Source organism: Pongo pygmaeus, chromosome 17, assembly GCF_028885625.2.
Source record: "Pongo pygmaeus isolate AG05252 chromosome 17, NHGRI_mPonPyg2-v2.0_pri, whole genome shotgun sequence".
Taxonomy (NCBI): Eukaryota; Metazoa; Chordata; class Mammalia; order Primates; family Hominidae; genus Pongo; species Pongo pygmaeus.
This window is the reverse complement of record NC_072390.2, coordinates 65,849,648-65,869,798: the sequence shown is the minus strand read 5'-3', so window position 1 is coordinate 65,869,798 and position 20,151 is coordinate 65,849,648. Positions and strand designations below refer to the sequence as shown.

Here is a 20,151-nt window from a genome sequence, read left to right as displayed (position 1 = left end):
ATTTCAGGGTTTGGCCCTTTTCCCCCGCAGCTTTCCTTTCTCCCGGCTGCCCCCGCCTCCCGCCCCGAATGACGGGGAGGGTCGCTCTGCGCAGGCGCCTGCAGGGCAGCGCCAGCCGGCGGGCGGCTCTGAATCCGGGCCTGGGCCTGGGCCTCAGCGCGGGCGGAGGCGAAGGCCTGCTTGAGGGAGTGGTCGCCGGGGAAATTGGCATCTCTTTGCAAAAAAGTACCCAAGGAGCGCGGGAGAGCTCGGCGTAGAGTGGGCGTCCAGTAAGTGTTTATAAATAGCTATTAGCTCGGCCTTTGTTGTTTTTTTGTTTTGTTCTGTGTTGAGGACCTGCGTAGGCACAAAAATTGGCCTTCAACAGCCAGTCGACAGCTCTGGGGAGAAGGTGCTAGGTTGTAGGAGTTCACTTCGGGAAGAAACAGACGCTGGCGGCACCTTGCTTCTCTTTCTGGAAGCCCCGAATCACGAGCCCCAGAGGTGTTTACACTCGAGAGACGCACAGGACAGTCAAGGAATCACATATTGAAGAGCCTTGCCAGGCGTTGCAAGTGTGAGTGGATTTTGTTGGAAGAGATGTAGGCGCACTCTCGGAGCTGGAAGGGAACTTCGAATCCTACGACACACGTGTTAACTAGGTTACCTGTTTGGTGGGGGAAGGCATAGGCTCTGCTTTTGACTTTATGCTTCTTTTATTTCACAGTTTTTACAAGACGCATGCATTTCTTTTTCATTTAAAACGCATTAATGATTTATTTTCACCAACCAGGAACTGCTTTGGAACTACTTTTAGTCCCTCCAAAACTAATGATTAGCCAGTTCTAAAGTCATTTCTTAGGCCACGTCGCCCAGAAAAACTCTACACCCACCGCACGCCTTCGCCACTCATACTCAGTGCTTCATTCTGTCCTCCACATCACTGCCTGGGCCATTCCCTCTTTTACCAGAAAGCCCCTAAAGCTCCAAACTGGTGTTCTCTTACCCCTGGGGTTTATGGAGACCAGTTTTAAGGGAATTCATTTCCACATCTTCAATTGCTATATGTTCTATTTTCTAAAATTGCCCAGCTTGAGAAAGGAGCTGAGGATACAGCATCCCCTTTCAAAACTGTCATCCCACATTACAAAAGAAAGTCAAAATTCTCACCCACTACTAAAGTGCATGGGATCAATGCAGAACCTCCCCAGCAATCCAAAAGGGACAATTCAAAAATCGGTATCTATGCTGAGAAAGTAAATGACCTTAGTGAATGGATATTAAATTATTTTTCAAGTCAGATAGTTTTCAAATCTTTTCTGTCAACAAAACCGAAGGAAGATCTGTCAGCTGATAGATTACAAAGCATGATTTGGTAACAGATCAATATGTGAATCTTAGGTGATACACCTCAGAAGTTTTTCAGAAATTGAGACATTGTTATAACTATTCTTCTATTCCGTCTGTATTCGTTACCTATTGCTGTATAACAATCTCACCACAAATATAGAAGCTTAAAACAACAAACATTTATGATCTTACAGTTTCTCTGAGTCAGGATTCCAGGCATGGCTTAGCTGGGTCCTCTACAAAGTGAGGCTGGAACAAAGGATCTGCTTCCAAGTTCATGTGGTTGTTGGCACCATTCAGTTCATTGCAGGCTGCAGGACTGAGGGCCTTAGTCCCTTGCAGGCTGTTGGCTGGAGACCCCCTCTGTTCCTTGCCATGTGGTCCTCTCCATAGGGAAGCTAACAATATGGCAGCTTGCCTCTTCGAAGCCAGCAACGGGGAGAGTCTCAGCAAGACACTGGTTTCAATCTTATGTAACATCATCACATACACAGTGTCACTCATACTCTGTCACTTTTGCCATACATTGCTGGCCAGAAACAAATCACAGGCGCCACCTACACTGAAGGGGAAGGAAACATACAAAAGCTTGAACACCAGGAGGTGGGAATCATATGGGGCCTCTTTAGAGTCTACCACACCATCTATTTATTTATGCAAATGATATTCCCTATAAGCTCAGCCTCTTCTCAGAATTTCCCTTCAGGTTCCCTTCACCTTTTTACTTAAGGAAACCCAACTTTGCCCTGGGACACTGCTCCTCCTTCCACCTCTCAAGTAGTGACAACTGTGTTTTCTTTTTTTTTCATTTTTAAAATAGATCAGTTTTATTCTGCTAGTTCTGTAAAAACAATGTAAACACAAGCGTTCTGTACATCTTGCTGGTGAATTCACATAATGCTTAGTTCCCTGATCCTTTGACCTCCTCGTCTTCTCCAGTTATTTTCTGTTTCGACTACTGGCCACAGGAGTGGAGTGGGATTGGGGCTTAGGAGAGACCAATGTGGCCTTTTGGCATGACTTGTTTATTGCTTGCCCTCTCAGCACACTCCTGTTACTCCTAACACAAAGGTTGAGATTTAAGCCCTTAAACCTGTAGGTTTCACCATCAGCTTTTTCTTTTTTTTTTCTTTTTTTTTTTTTTGGCGTAGGCATTACTAGGGACGTGAATGGGAGACTGGTATAGAAAGTGGTGAGGAGCCGAAGCCAACAAATTGCTTTAAACACAAGATGAAAATGCTCTGTTCTGTGCACACAAAGAATCACCTAATACTGGTGTGAGGCATCTCACTTAGCTGTACAGAAGTCCTTGGAATTAAATCTCAGAAAGACAGTTCCAGCTTTAAGACAGTAAAACCTTTTGGCAATGGGCTAATTGCCTTAAAGGAAAGAAGAGTTCTTATTTGAAAGACCTTGCAGGTGGAGAAATTGTCCTACAAAGATTCTTGGAAATGTTAGTGGAGATAACTGACATGGGTAGCTGTGGGACAACCAGGAACTGTCAACAGCCTGATCTCAGCAAAACCAGGACAGCCAGTTAATAGTTCCTTCAGTTCTCTGATGGTCACAAATGTAATTTTATTTTATTTAGCCTTGTGGAGGTTCTGCAACAAATGTAATTTTAAAGGAATTGGGAGCCAGAAAGATAAATGCAACTCCTTCAACTATGTGACAGGGCAGACTGGTTAATCTGGGTTCCCAGAGTGTGGAGCAAGTGCCCTGCATCAGAGAATGGCCCAGGGGGAACTTGCATGATGCTGAACCCCACAGGACAGAATTACTTCCGGCAACTGTGTTTTCAACCTTCAGCTTCTTAGTGCCTGGAGGTGAGATAGGTTTCCTTCTTGCTTCTCAACATTGCTTCCAGGTCATCCCCCTCCTCCTCTAAACCAGCAGCTTTAAATCTTGCTGTCCAATACCTCTATCGCTGACCTCACCCCACTTCATCTTTGCACAATTTGCTCCTGTCAGTCACTCCAATGCCACTTCTGTCCCAGTGCTAGGTGGTTATAAGATCTTCCCAGTACCCTGGCCTCTCAGTTCCTTTTCTTCTTCTTCAGGGATCTTCTCTCATTGCTTCAATTTTATGACAGTTTCTCTGGGCCAGGAGTCCAGGAATTGCTTAGCTGGGTCCTCTACAAAGTGAGACTGGGACAGCGGATCTGCTTCCAAGCTCATGTGGTTGTTGGCAGCATTCAGTTCCTTGCAGGCCTCAGGACTAATAGCCTCAGTCCCTTCCTGGCTGTTGGCTGGAGACTCCCGCTGTTCACCATTATCCTCAGGTAGACCTTTAGTGCTGTTCAGCAATTCTCTTATTCTTCCCTGATCCACTCTTCTGGATTTTGTACCTTCTCTGTCCTCTAACTTACACATCCTCCCCTTGATCAGTCTAGATTCTGTACCTTCTCAACTTCTAACTTGCACATATCCTAACTCAGCCACTTCCTCCCATGGTCATAATCACTGTAGCCTTATCAAACTCTGCAACTTCTTCATTATCTCAGTTTCAAACATCTCACACCCCGATCACCACCTCAGTTTTCCAGATCACTCCCTGTAGTACTCTAACTGCAACAATTCTTGAACCCTCATATCTGCTGTCACCCAGCCTCAACCCCCAGCCAACCACAATCACTCTTACGCATGCCGTCAGCCCCCTTGCCTTTTTCTCCCTTTGTTGTGCTTGCTTGGCAAAGCCACAACCCTGATTCAAGCTGGCACCAGTGCATCTGAATGTGGCGAGAGAAGAACACAATCACACTGACTACTTTCACTTTAATTTCATCACCATGAACCTCAGATAGACCCTTAATGCTGTCCAGCAATTCTACTTCCCGCTTCCATTCTTCTGGATTTTGTATCTTCTCTGTCCTGTAAGTTGCACGTCCTCCCCTCAATCATTCTCAATTAATAGCCTTGTTTGAGAAAATTGAAGCAATGAGAGAAAAAATTCCACAGAATCTCAGCATCACCCACACCCACATACCAGCCTCTACTTTGCCTTCCCCACCCTCACATGGTTGAATTGCTGTGCTCCTAGCTAAAGGAGCATTGTCACCAAGACATAGATTCCAGTCCTATCTTGCCTAATCAAGATCCTCACTGTCACTCTAGCAATTATCCGCCTATTCTGTATTATCAGTATTTCTCTACTGGGTCATTCTGATAAGCTTACAAGCAGCTGTGATTTTTCCAATCCTACAGATTCTTCTCTTTGACCTATTTCTACTGTCAGCTATCACTCATTTCTCATTTCTCTACTCCCTTTACAACAAAACTTCTAAAAGAGTTTTCTATACTTTGTCTGCAGTTCTTCTCCCATTCTGCAACAGCAGAATACATCCCATACAATACCATTTATACAAAGTTCAAAAACATGTCAAGCATGATACGTATGTCAAGACTCCATACATATGTAGTAGAATCATTACATGCGAGGTACACGTGTGGCGTATTTTAGGTCATCAGCTGAGTGTTAGGTCTCCCATCCTCTCTTAAACTCCATTCATGCTTTCATCCTTACTACTGTATCAAAACTACTCTTGTGAAGGCCAACAATGAACTTCACATTGGCTAAACCCAATGATCTAGTCTCAGTTCTCATCTTAATTGATGAGTCTCAGTTCGCATCTTATCTGTAACAGCTGACACAGCTCATCACCTGATTCTCTTTTTTTAACCACATCCTCTTGGTTTTCCTCCTTCATTCGTGGTTCCTCCCTCCCTGTCTTCTTTGCTGGGTTCCATCTCTTCTCTCAGGCCCCTTAACCGGGGCTTATTCCTTGAACTCTTTATTTTTTTGAGACAGTCTCTCTCTGTCACCCAGGCTGGAGTGCAGTGGCATGATCTCGGCTCACTGCAACCTCTGCCTCCCAGATTCAAGCAATTCTCTCTGCCTCAGCCTCCCAGGTAGCTGGGATTACAGGTGCCTGCCACCACACCCAGCTAGGGTTTCGCCTTGTTGGCCAGGCTGGTCTTGAACTCCTGACCTCAAGTGATCTGCCTGTGTCAGCCTCCCAAAGGGCTGGGATTACAGGCATGAGCCACCGCACCTGGCCCCTTGAACTCTTTTTAATCTGTACTCATTTCCGTGATCTCATCCAGTCTCCTGACTTTCAGTACCATCTAAGATATATGATATCATCATGTATGATGACAACTCTTAAATTTATATGTCCAGCTCAGATCTCTTACCTGAACTCCAGATTCTGATATCCTCAAACATGTCACATACTGAGGAATATTCTCCCTCAAACCTGTTGAACCCACTAGCTTTCCAATCTCATTTGATAACTCTATTCATGTTGCTCAGACCAAAAACCCTGAGTAGTTTCACTTTAATTTCATCACCATGAACCTCAAGTAAATCCTTAGTGCTGTCCAGCAATTCTAGATTCCCCTCGTTTTCTCACACCCATGTCTAATCCACAGAGCATCCCTAACCACCTCCACTGCTACTCCCTGGTCTGAGCCACCATCATCTCATCTTTGGATTCATCTTCTAAAAGCTCTCCCTGTTCTCATGCTTACCTCTTCCCAACACAATAGCTAGAGTGATCCTTTTAAAACATAAGTCAGGGCCGGGCACAGTGGCTCACACCTATAATCCCAGCACTTTGGGAGGCCGAGGCGGGCGGATCACGAAGTCAGGAGATTGAGACCATCCTGGCTAACACGGTGAAACCCCATCTCTACTAAAAAATACAAAAAAATTAGCCGGGCGTGGTGGCAGGCGCCTGTAGTCCCAGCTACTCGGGAGGCTGAGGCAGGAGAATGGCGTGAACCCAGGAGGCGGAGCTTACAGTGAGTGGAGATCGCGCCACTGCACTCCAGCCTGGGTGACAGAGCGAGACTCCGTCTCAAAAAAAAAAAAAAAAAAGTCAGATATCTTCCCTCTGCTTAAATCCCTGCATTAAATGTTCTTATTTCATTTAGAGTAAAAATCTACATCCTTACAATAGTCTAAAGGGTTCTATAAGATCAGCATCACCACTCCACCCCTGAGCATTACTTCTCTAATCTCATCTCCTATCTGTCATTCTCCAATATGTTCTAACCTTCCCGACCTCTTTTCTTGTCCCTAGAAGATGCCAGCCATGCTCCCAAGTTAGGGCCTCTGCACTGGCTGTGCCCTCTGCCTTGTACATGTTTCCCCCAGATATCTGCATTGCCAACTCTCTCACCTCCTTTGGTCAAAAGTTACCTCATTGAAGCCTATCTTGACCTTTTAAAAATCACAGCCCATTCTTAACTCTCACACTACACCCAAAGCCCCTTTACACTGCTTTCTGTTTTGCTATAGCACTTCTGACATACTATATAATTTCCTTATGTGTTGTGTTTATTGTTTATTGCCTATTACCCCCCACTAGAATGTAAGCTCCATGAGGGCAAGGATTTATCTGTAGTGTTTACCAGTGTATCCCAAGTGCCTAGAGTAGCTATTGACACGTAGGAGGTGCTCAGTAAATATTTGTTGAGTGAATGAACAAGGTGTTTGTGCTTCTATCCATAGAAGTGAAAACTAGGATTAGGTTTGACCCAATTCTATTTCTTTTTTTTTTTTTTTTTTCTTTTTTATTATTATTATTATTATTATTATACTTTAGGACCCAATTCTATTTCATTCAGCAAAAATATCCTTTAATTTTAACAGATAACAAAATATGTAATATTTTATGTTGTTTAGATCAATTAGATATTAAAATTATACATTCAAAATGAGCTTTTTAAGCTTATCAGACTCAGTCAATAATTTTTTTTAAAAAATTTTTTTGTAGGGAAATACGATAGGTTGATCAATAAAAGACTTTCCAATATTAAAATATTGAGGGGTAAGTGGAATGGAAATACAAGATAAGAAAAAGTGATGTAAAATTTATTTTAAAGAAAAGCTTGTTCATGTATTTTTTAAATGGATGATAGATGCATTATGATCTTTAAATTTCCTTGGATACATTTAAAGAATGATGTAACAATCTTATTTTAAAATGCCAATACTTACGCCAGAAATAACAAACCTTACTATTATTTAAACTTGTGGTGAAACATTTTAGATATGACCTTTAAAAGTACAAGAAGAAACAGTTTTAGCCAGGCGTGATGGCTCATGCCTGTAATCCCAGCTACTCAGGAGGCTAAGGTGAGAGGATTGCTTGAGCCCAGGAGTTTGAGGCTGCAGTGGGCCGTGATCATGCCACTGCACTCTAGCCTAAGTGACAGAATGAGACCCTATCTCTTATTTAAAAAAAAAAAAGAAAAGAGAGAAGGAAGGAAGGAGAGAGAGAGAAAGAAAGAAAAAGGAAAGAAAGGGAAAGAAGAAAGAAAAAAAACACAGTTTTTCAAATTTCTTTTAGGAGAAAAGCAAGCAAGAAATCTTGAAGACCATAGTTCCAAAGCACTCAAAGGGAGCCAAGCTACTGCCAGTTCCACATAGATCTCTGATAGGGGCAGGCAAAAACTTGAAAGGTTTATTTTCCTTTTGTTTTATTTAATGGTTTTACCTCCTATGAATAGGAGCTTTCTAAGGGTGAGGAGAATATAGAAATTTAATCTTTTCATCCTAGGGATGGAGACAGAGTGCTCTTCCCTCAAGCAAAGGACCTCCTGGCACAAGTTAGCATCATGATATTTTAGTGTCAACCCAGTGTTTTGGGTTTTGTTTTGTTTTGTTTTTTAGAGATGGGGTCTTGCTGTGTTGCCTTGGCTGGACTCAGACTCCTGCGTTCAAGTGATCCTCCTGCCTCAGCCTTCTGAGTAGCTGGGGACTACAGACATGCACCACTGCTCCCAGTTTAACCCAGTGATTTTTAAAATAATTCCAGTTGCTCCTGAAAATTACTTGACATCGATTAACCTAAACATTACAAGTGATTCCCACATTCCTAAAAGCAATAAAATAAACTCTGTCATCTCTTTGGCTTAAAGTATACAGCCATAGAAATGTATTACCTATTCAAAATATTAGATTGAAACTTGATTCAAATTTGAGATTCAAAATGACCGGAATCCAGGCTGTGTCTGGAATATTCTTGTTCCTGTCCTTTAGGACTCAGTGGTCCTCTAGGAATGGTGCCCTGCTGTGTCAGAGTTGGCTGCGCTTTCTTTCTGCTCCCAGACTAGGCTGTGAGTTCCCTGAAGATAGAGGTTCTCCTTCCCCCCACGTTCTCTGAGTGCCCAACACTGGGCTTGCCCACGGCAAGTGTCAGAGAAGCGAGAGATGAGGCTGGGAAGATGGATCTGGGGCCAGACAACGAAGGAAGCCGTGCTGATGAATTGAACTCCATTCAGGACCAGATATGCTTGGGTTTTTTTCTTCTTTTTTTACAATCTTATTGAGGTATAATTTACATATTATAAACTTGACGCAGTGGACAATTTGATGCATTTGGGCAAATATATGCAATGTGTAAACACCACTACCAATCAAGTATTAGAACACCTCTATCCCTCCAAAAAGTTCCCTTATGCCCTTTTGCAGTCAGTGCCACCTCCCAACCGTATGTTCCTGTCCCCAGGCAACCACTGCCATGCTCTCTGTTCCTAAGGCTTTGTTTTTTCTAGAATTTCACATAAATGGAATATTTCCATATGCAGTCTTTTGTATTTGGGTTCTTTCACACAGTGTGTTGTTTTGAGATCCAGAATGTTACTGTGTATCAATAAAAAGTAGTTCCTTTTTATTGCTTAGTAGTGTTTCATTTTATGTATATGCAAAGCCACAGAAACAGGTAGATTAACAGATCAGTGGTTGTCAGGGGAATTCGGAGGTATAGGGTTTCTTCATGAGGTGATGGAAATGTTGTGGAATTGGAAAGTGCTGAGAGTTGTACAACATTGTAAATATACTAAGACACTGAATGTACACTTTGAAATGGTTAAAATGGTGAACTTTAGGAAAATTTTATGTTTAAAAAGCTAGATTTTAGCAAGCACCACAAGCATGTTACTAAGCGAATAATCTTTGCAGTCTCACTGACTTGATTTAAGTCCCCATGTCACTCCTTACTAGCTATGAGACCTTGGACAAATGATTCTAAGTGTCAGATTCTTCTTCTGTGAATTAGGGGTAAAAATACAGCCCATCTCATAGAACTGCAGTAAAAACGAAATGAGACAATGCATGGGAAGCGCTTGGCATGGCGCTGACAAGTGCCCAATCAGTGGCAGCTTCTTGTTTAATCCACCGGCACCTGCCATGTGTCAAACCCATTACGTCAAACCCATTACGTGTCTTCATCTATTTGATTCAACATGAAGGAGGGACTATTCCCAATTTACAAGTGATGAAACTGAACCATTAGGAGATTAAAAAGTAACTTGTCCCCATATTGAGGGACATTCTATAACATAACTAGTCTATAATTTTCAAAAATGTCAATAACATAAAAGACAAAGCCTGAAGAACTGTTCCAGATTAAAGGAGACTAAATACACAGGACAAGTAAATGTCATACATGATCCTGAAATGAGTCTGGGGAAAATTTTTGCTACGAAGGACCTTATTGGGACAATAGACATGATTGGAAAATAGCTTATAGATTAGACGACAGATATATAAGATATATAATAGATTATAGATTAGATATAATAGACTATAGATTAGATAATAGTAAGGTCTCCTGATTTTGATAACTGTAGCATGCAGGCCAGAACTAGGGCGAGACAACAGAGGCTCCTAGGGTACAAAGTTGAAGGAAGCCCTCTTGAAGGGCCACTCACGCTCAGGCCTTGTTAGCCTCCCTCTAGTTCTAGCCCTGGTGTTGTCGTTGTGTAGGAAAATGTCCTTGTTTTCAGAGCTACACACTGAAGTATGGAGGGTAAAGACATGCCAGTATATGCAATTAACTCTCCAAGAATTCAGGAATAATCATCATACATAGGTAGAGACAAAAAAAATGATAAAGTATACACTGCAAAATGTTAATAGTTGGTGAGTCTAGGTAAAGTATTTACAGAAGTTCTTTGTACTATTCTTTTTTTTTTTTTTTTTTTTTTTGAGATGGAGTCTCGCTCTATCACCCAGGCTGGAATGCAGTGGCACGATCTCGGCTCACCACAACCTCCGCCTCCCGAGTTCAAGCCATTCTCCTGCCTCAGCCTCCCGAGTAGCTGGGATTACAGGTGCGTGCCACCACGCCCAGCTAATTTTTTTATTTTGAGTAGAGATGGGGTTTCACCATGTTGGCCAGGCTGGTCTTGAACTCCTGACCTCTTGATCCACCCATCTCGGCCTCCCAAAGTGCCGGGATTACAGGCATGAGCCACCATGCTCGGCCCTTTGTACTATTCTTGTGACTTTTCTGTGAGTTTGATTTTTTTTTTTTTAATTTTAGGTCACTTGTCCCAGTGATGAAGTTCACAGCAGAGCTGGAATTTGAACTCTTTGCCCACAGTGTGTGGCGTGGTGCTACCTGCAACCCAAATAGCTCTACCATGAAGCCAGGGCCTGGGAGGGCCTGCTGATCAGATGCCTCAGAGCAGCATTTCTCCTACTTTAATATGCACACAGATCACTTGGGGAGCATGTTAAAAAGTCGATCCTGATTCCTTGGATTTGAGGATGGGCTGGAGACTCTCCATTTCTAATAAGCTCTCAAGTGAGGCCAATACTGCTGGTTCCAGAGGCAAAGCCCTAGACTCCAGGGTCTAGAACTGTGTAGGACCTAAATCTAAAATGTACTGGGGAGGGGAATAATGGAACACTAAATTATTTAGGAGACAGTTCACAGTCATGATTCTACCCACCTAAAATGCTTTTTGATAAAATTTAAATTTTCGGACATCATTTCCATTGAATAAACATGTAGAATGAGCCTACTGGGTGCCATATCTTAGAATGCAGAATTGAATGGCAATGGATATGAACTGAAACAGAGTTTATCCAGTCTTTCCCTTCCCCCAGTAGACGCCAGATCAGACTTAGATCTAGATAGATTTTAGTCCTTCAGGTGAACTTGGCAAATAACAGTTTTCCTCAGTGTCACAGGTACAAGAGAGAATGTCACAAGCAGGGAGTGCTGGAAATGACAAGTTCATCCAAAACAAACCTGCCAGGCACAGTGGCTCACGCCTGTAATCCCAGCACTTTGGGAGGCCAACGCAAACCATTTGAGGTCAAGAGTTTGAGACTAGCCTGGCCAACATGGCAAAACCTCGTCTCTGCTAAAATACAAAAATTAGCCAGGCATGGTGGTATGTGCCTGTAATCCCAGCTACTCAGAAGGCGGAGGCAGGAGAAGCGCTTGAGCCAGGGAGGTGGAGGTTGCACTGAGCTGAGATTGCACCACTGCACTCCGGCGTGGGTGACAGTGCTATGGTGTCATTTCGGTGATAAAATGTAATGAATATCTGTGTTACTTTCAACTCTGAGGAGGAAAACAATCTACCTAAACAACACCAAATTCTTTCCATATTCTTTAAGCATTTTTCTTATTTATTTATTTATTTTTTGAGAGGGAGTCTCACTGTCACTCAGGCTGGAGTGCAATGACATGATCTCGGCTCACTGCAACCTCCGCCTCCCAGGTTCAAACAGTTCTCCTGCCTCAGCCTCTTGAGTACCTGGGATTACAGGTGCTCACCACCACACCCGGCTAATTTTTGTATTTTTTAGTAGAGATGGGGTTTCACCATGTTGGCCAGGCTGGTCTTGAACTCCTGACCTCAGGTGATCCGCCCACCTCAGCCTCCCAAAGTGCTGGGATTACAGGCATGAGCCACTGCACCCGGCCTCTTTAAGCATTTTTCTTGGGAGACAACCTTGAGGAAAAATAACTTTAGCTTAGACCAAAATCACAGTTACTATTTTTTTTTAAAACTTTTAAGAATAATCAAGAGTTACCTTTTTGAGGTAAGAATTAGGCCCAGCAGATGGGTATTGAAGAGAGGAGACTGAGCGCTTGGGTGAGCACAGACCTCATGTCTGCTCCTCAGGACAAACTGTGTGTAAGGGGCAGAGAAGGGAGGGGATTCCAAGACCCAGCCCTTCCTCCAAGGAAAGATGGAAAATCCATCACTGCTCTGAGGCTCCCAGAACACTTGCCCCTCTAATGTCTGCTGTCCCTTTTTCCCAGAGCTGCTGCTGCCTCTCTGCTTTTCCTTCTTCCCCTTTCCTTTCCCTAGCCGACTTTCGCTTCCCTGGCACTTCTGACATGCTTCTCCCAGCTGCTGCCCTTGAACTGCGGCCCCCTTCCTTCCCTCTGTGCTGTACCACCCAGGGGAGCCGGCTCCCAGGATAAGCTGGAGCACAGTGCTTTCTCAGGTTGAGGGAGCCTCCTCCAGGGCTCGGGTACCAAGACATCTACATCTTTAATCAGGAAGGAAATAGCACCACATAACCCTGGCCATAGGTGTTTCCCTCCCGCCTCATTTTCAGGGAGGCTGGTTCCCAGGTCCCCTCCTACCTGGTTCAACAATAACATCCCCCATCTTTAAGAAAAATGTTCTGGTTCAAAAGCCCCTCTGGGCCCAGCTGCCTTACCCAGTACACAGATCATCTCCATTGCCAGGGAGCTGCAAAGTGGCTCTGCACTTGCCAGAGGCTACACTGGTTAGTTAGAATGCGGGTCCTGACTGCAGGCCTAACCACAGTCCACAAAAGCTCCTCGGAAAGTGTTCTTTGTTGGTAGCTTTGATACAAAGGCCCAGGAATGCGGCTTACACAGTCCTGACCCTACAGCTGGCCCTCTGTCCTCACTGCTCTCCCAGGAGAAGATGGGAACTGGCTTCTTCAGCCAAGGACAAAGCCATGGTGGACAATTGCAGGCCCAGGCCCAAGGTTTGCCCTCCTTCCTGCCTCCATCTTTATAAATCTCATGCATGAGGCCAACTCCCCTCCTACTGATGACTCCATCTCCTCTGCTGATCTCATCCAAACAACCTCAAGCCACTCCACTGGCACTTGATTTTGTAGTCTTGTGTATATACATTCCACTTCATTATGAGATGGTAGATAGAGGCTAAGATAATGGATGAGCTTTGAAGTCAAATGGACAAGCATTCAAATCCTGGCTCTATCTCTGTGCCCTTCTGGCAAGTTACTGAACCTGTCTCACCTCCAGTTGCTTCCGCTATAAAAGTAGGTATAACACTTGTTCAAATTTTTCTTTTCCTAAGATTTAAATGAAAATTCTCATCCAACAAAAATTTATTGAATTTCTACTGTTTGCCAGGCACTGCTCTAGATGGAGATACAGTGTGAGACAAATTTCCTGGTCCTTAAAGAACTTATTAAATACATTCTTTTTTTTTTTTTTTTTTTTTTTTGAGACAAAGTCTTGCTCTGTTGCAAGGGTGGAGTGCAGTGGCGTGATCTCAGCTCACTGCAACCTCTGACTCCCTGGTTCAAGCGATTCTCCTGCCTCAGCCTCCCAAGTAGCTGGGATTACAGGCACGTGCCACCACACCCAGCTAATTTTTGTATTTTCAGTAGAGATGGGGTTTCACCATGTTAGCCAGGATGGTCTCAATCTCCTGACCTCATGATCCACCCACCTTGGCCTCCCAAAGTGCTGGGATTACAGGCATGAGCCACTGTGCCTGGCCGCTTAAAGAAGTTATTAAATACATTCTTTATAAAGACACATACATGCATATGTTTGTTGCTGCATTATTCACAATAGCAAAGACATGGAATCAACCTAAATGCCCATCAGTAGTAGACTGGATAAAGAAAATGTTGGTATATATACACCATGGAATTCTATGCAGTCATAAGAATGAACAAGATAATGTCCTTTGCAGGGACGTGGATGGAACTGGAGGCCATTATCCTTAGCAAACAAATCCAGGAACAGAAAATCAAATACCGCATGTTCTCACTTATAAGTGGGAGATAAATGATGAGAACACATGGATGCATGGAACCACACGCACTGGGACCTGTCAGATGAGACGGGATGAGGGGAGGGAGAGGATCAGGAAGAATAGCTAATGGATGCTGGGCTTAATACCTGGGTGACAGGATTATCTGTGCAGCAAATCACCATGGCACATGTTTACCTATGTAATAAACCTCCACATGCTGCTTATGTACCCAGGAACTTAAAAGTCAGAAATGAAAAAAAAAACTTACATTCTAGTGGGTGATACATATGATGAACATGTGGCCAAACAGATAATATAATATTAAAGTGATAATTGCAATTTTATTAAAAAAAAAAAAGACCATAGAGAATGATTAGATTGGGGGAGGAGGTGGAGTGCTATTTTAGATAGGGCAATCAGGAGAGATTCTCTGAGAGGGTGACATTTGAGTAGGGACCTGAATGATGGAGAGAGCTATGCAAAAATCTGGAGAGAGCTGATGTAAAGATCCTGAAGCAGAAGTAAGCTCAGTGTATTCACATAACAGAAGTAAGGTCAACACAGTTAGGGTAGGATAAGAGAGGAGTGAAGTAGGAGGTGAGATGGGAGAGATAATATGTGTGGAAGAGGCTCCATAAATATTCTTTTTTTTTTTTTTTTTTTTTTTTTTTTTTGAGACAGAGTCTCGCTCTATCACCCAGGCTGGAGTACAGTGGCACAATCTTGGCTTATTGCAACCTCTGCCTCCTGGGTTCAAGCGAGCACATCCAGCTAATTTTTTGTATTTTTAGTAGAGATGGGGTTTCGCCATGTTTTCCAGGCTGGTCTCAAACTCCTGACCTCAAGTGATCCGCCTGCCTCAGCCTCCCACAGTGCTGGGATTACAGGTGCGAGCCACCACACCTGGCCCGGAAAAAACTGGAAGTAATCCAAATGTCCATCCATAGGTGAATGGATGAACAGATTGTGGTAAATTCATTCAGTGGATGTTTTAGTCCATTCTGCGTTGCTATAGCGGAATACCTGAGACTGGGCACTTTATAAACAATAGAAATTTATTTGGTTCACGGTTCTGGATGCTGGGGAGACTAAGAGTATAGCAGCAGCATCTGGTGATGGCCTTTGTGCTTCATCATAACCTTACCTCTTAATGCTATCACAGTGACAATTAAATTTCAACATGAGTTTTGGAGGGACATTCAAAACCATAGCAATGGAACACTACTCAACAATAAGAATGAAATGAGTTAATGACACATTCAAAAATATGGTGGTTGGGCCACCCAATTGGGGCATCTATATATTATATACAGTTAAGTGATTAGTTATGCTTATATAATATTTATAGTTTGGAATATTTATGTTGCACTTGTGGTGTTAACTAACCATTCCTGTGGTGCTGAAGCAGCATCACTGTCTGGGGTAAACACCTGGCGTTCATTGTGTCGTGCCAAGAAGATTAAGGACACGGACACACAAGGAGTGAGTTTGGAAGCAGAGGTTTAATAGGCAAAAGAAAGAGAAAGGAGAGCAGCTCTCTTTTGTGAGAGAGAGAGAGGCGTTGTCTGAAGGGGAAAAGCTGGCCTGCAGGAGACTGCAGCAGATTTTATAGGCAGGCTTGAGGAGGTGGTGTCTGATTTATGAAGGGCCCACAGATTGGTTCGACCAGGTGTGACGTTCACATGGCACAAGGAGACAGCTAGTTGCCCCACCCCAATCTTATTATGCAAATGGGCTTTCCACTTGGCCAGCGCCATCTTGTCTGCTTCTTACTGTACACATGGCTGGCAAAGAGGGAAATACGGAGCTACCATTTTAATCATGCCTAGTCCCAGGTAGCCTTTTCCTATTGGCACAACTGCCAGCATTCACCCGTGCAAGCTTGCAGCTTGCTTGTCTATGCCTGCAGCTCGATTTTACAGGCTGCTCTTTGTTAGAAAAGAAAATGATTTGGGGCCTGCTTTTCATTAAAAGAAAAACCTTACCAAGGTCTTCCTTACCTTCACAATCTGCCTAAGTAATTTCTTTTAACTCCTTTATCAGTGTTTCTCAAATTTACCTGATAATAATTACCTGGTGCAGGCCGGGCTCAGTGGCTCACACCTGTAATCCCAGCACTTTGGGAGGCCGAGGCGGGTGGATCACCTGAGGTCGGGAGTTCAAGACCAGCCTGACCAACATGGAGAAACCCCATCTCTACTAAAAATACAAAATTAGCCGGGCATGGTGGCACATGCCTGTAATCCCAGCTACTCGGAAGGCTGAGGCAGGAGCATCACTTGAACCCAGGAGGCAGAGGTTGCGGTGAGCCAAGATTGCGCCACTGCACTCCAGCCTGGGCAACAAGAGCAAAACGCTGTCTCAAAAAAAAAAATATAATAATAATAATTACCTGGTGCAGTAGGCTAAATAATGGCCCCACTATGTCCATGTCCTAAACCTTGGAACATGTGAATGTTACCTTGAATAGTGTTTTTGACTGTTTTCTGTTGCTATAACAGAATACCTGAGGCTGGGTAATTTATAAATAAAAGAAATTTATTTCTCACACTTCTGGAGTCTGGAAAGTCCAAGAGCATGGCACTGGCAACAGCTCAACTTCTGATGAGGGTTTTCATGGTGAAGGGCATCACATGGCAAAAGACCACAGGCATGCAAACTCTCTTCCTCTTATAAAGCCACCAGTCCCATCATAGGAGCCCCATCCTGATGACATCATCTAATACTAATTACCTCCCCAAATCTCTGCCTCCAAATAGCATCAAGATATGAATTCGGGGATTTCATTTTCAACACACGCAATTTGAGGGACACGTCCAAACCATATAGCATATGGCAAAAGGGAGTTTGCAGATGTGACTGAGTTAGGATCTTGAACTTGGAGATAATGCTGGATTATCCAAGTGGACCCAATGTCCAATGGTCCTTATAAAAGGAGTACAGAAGGAGTCAAAGTTTGAGGAGAAGGTGATGTGATTATAGAAGCAGTAACTGGAGTGATGCTCTTCAGAGATGGTGGAACAGGACACAGGCAGCCACCAGAAGCTGAAAAAGGCAAAGAAATGTATTCTCCCCTCAGAGCCTCCAGAAGAAACCTCCTGTCAACACCTTGACTTTAGCCCAGTGAAACCAATTTTGGGTTTCTGACCTCCAGGACAATAATAAATCCATGTTGTTTTAAGCCACTAAATTTGTGGTAATTTGTTACAGTGGCAATAGGAAACTAATACACCTGGGGTACTTGCTAAATATACAAATTACCATCCTTCTCCTATATAAATTCTTATTATGGAGGTCTAAGCTGGGAGCCAAAGAATATGTTTTTTAACAAGGGTCCAGGGGATGTTTATCTTCAGGTCAATTTGGGAACTGTTGCTGTAGTGAACTGGGATAGTTCAGCCAAATTCTTTACCACTTTTCTGGTGATGGACTTCATCTGCTTTGGCTACAAGTGTGGAGACATAACCAAGGATTGGCCAGTCCTGGCACTCCATTGCCCTAGAGCTTGAGACTGGTTCACGGGCAGACATGTGGTCCACACTGACCAATCACAATCCTTCTCTAAGACATTATACATGGAAGCCGTCAGAGAAACATGTTCTTTCTTTGTGCTGGGATTTGGTTTAACAGTGGTACCCCAGCATGGAGTATTGGCCTGCCACTGCTGGCAGTCAACTTCTCTGACTACATCGAGGAAGCTCATTTGCAGTAGGAAAGAAGATAATAAACAAGAAAGCGGAGTAGAAAGCCAGAAGGAGAGAGACGGAAAACCCTACTCTGCTTTGAGCCTCAGATCCAATTGCATTTGATGCTGGTACCATCCCTGTTTTTTTGACCTATGAGAATCAATACATCTTATTATTTTTCAAGCTCATTGAACTGGTTTTCAGTCTCTTGAAATATATGGACTCCTAACTCTTACACTGGGGTGTTATCTGGAGTGGGAGGGGAATAAATTTTTTACATTGTCTGGCTTTCTTTTCTCCCATTTCTATGTCCAACATCAACTGCTTCATATTTGTCTATGCCAGTTTACACTAGTCTGATCAGAATGTATATACTAAAAAAAAAAAATTATATAGTAATTGTGTAGAAATTTTAGTCACTCTGTCTCCACCACTCACACTAACTCCTTACAGTATAAACATTTTCTGCCCCAACCACATAGTCCCCAGCATGTGTATGTTCAGGCTGATTCTCTTTTCTGCTTCTAACTCCCGCTCCCTCCCATCTATTCAATGACAAGAAATTCTGGAGCGGTGGCTCTCTTCCAATAAAAACAAACTGTAAAACTCCTATGATTGCTTTTGTGCAAAGTACTACCTACAAAATATCTTCTGTGGTTATATTATATGGAGTTTTATAGGCATCTTTAGCTTGAAATTTAAGGAGCAAGGAGATTGAGTGTTGACTGGAAGATTCTCTCCCATTATTTGAGTTACTTCATTGATGATTCTTTCTTGTCTTTCAATTCCAAAGTTTGTCAGCTCTAGCAGATGCAGCTAAATACTTTTATCTGCAACATTTGCCTGATATAAATCCTGCTTGCCAGGGGGGTGGCTCTATAACATTTACAAATTGGGATTAAGCATATGAGACCCATACCTTGCTGAAGGCTCACAACAGACCACACCTGGTAAGGTTCTTTGTAGAGTCAGGCTGTAAATATTGGTGGAAGAAAATAAAAATTCCTAACACTTTCTTCTGCTAGTAAAGTAAAAAGGGCACTGGGCTAGCAGTCAAGAAACCCAAGTATGATCTTGGCTCTGCCATTTGTTACCATGTAGTAAACTTAGGCAAGTCAGTTAAAACCTCTAGGTTCTAATATCTTCATCTGTAAAATGGAATTCATGATACTTCCATGCCTGCTTACCTCACTGAGTGGTTGTAAGAATTAAATAAGGTATACAAATGTAAGGTGTTATTTTGCACTATACAAATATAAGGTGTAATTATGATGCCTTAGTCCTAGACATCTTTATTTATCTTTATTGGATTGTGACTATTCTACTTACCAAGATGGAAAAAAGTGAATTGCTTCTCATAAGCTAATTTATTTAGTATCCATATGTTATGAATTAGGAATTATGCAAGCCCATGTATAGCATAGTAGCAAATTTGGAACATCAGTTAGGATACTACTATATGCAAAGGGTTGACAGTTCAAAGTATGGAAACACATAATAATGTAAATAGATGCTATACATTTCTGCAAAACATGCCTAAAAATGGTCTTTAGCATATGCTTCCAAACTCTCTGTGGATTACAGCTTTCAAACAAAACAAAAAACCTAATGGATTTGGACCAGAGATCTTTAAAACCTCCTCCACCCCCACAACTATCTTTATTTAGCACTAAATTTAGAGCAGATGGAGAAACCAGCAAGCAAGACAATGCTACATCTGCTAATATATTAATACTGCTGAGCTGAGCAACTAGAAAAATCTTGAGTGGTCTGTACATGTTAGCAGAGTTACAAATAATGCAAGGCTCCTGCTTTGAGGAATTTATAATTTATATGATTTAGACATAGTGTTGTTAGCTAACATTTATTGAGGATTTACTATGCGTCGGGCACTATTCTAACTGCTTTACTCAAATGGACTCTTTTAATCTTCCTAACAACCCTGTAAAATAAAGTTATATTATCCAGTCTACAGGAAGACACTGAGTCTCACAGAGATAAAGTGACTTTGCCCAAGATCACCTGGCTAATAACACAATTGGGATTCCAAAGCTCACACTCCCAACCATATGCTAAACTGCTCCTTTAGAAAGCCACAGATAGGGCCAGGCACAGTGACTCACTCATGTCTGTAATCCCAGCATTTTGGGAGGCTGAGGTGGGAGGATGGCTGGAGCCCAGGATTTCAAGACCAGCCTGGGCGACATAGCAAGACCTCATCACTACTTTAAAAAATTAGCTGGGCATGGTGGTGCACACCTGTAGTCCCAGCTACTTGAGAGGCTGAGGCAGGAGGATCGCTTGAGTCCAGGAGTTGGAGGCTGCAATG

The 20,151-nt window shown here is 42.9% G+C and overlaps 1 long non-coding RNA gene across 1 annotated transcript; it reads left to right on the top strand.

Moving 5' to 3' along the window:
• Positions 1-26: 26 nt before the first annotated feature.
• On the top strand, positions 27-11,148 carry LOC129018722 (uncharacterized). The gene is made up of 3 exons (XR_008495422.2): positions 27-269; positions 10,331-10,452; positions 10,665-11,148. It is a non-coding gene; the product is annotated as an uncharacterized LOC129018722 (long non-coding RNA).
• The last annotated feature ends 9,003 nt before the right edge of the window (positions 11,149-20,151 follow it).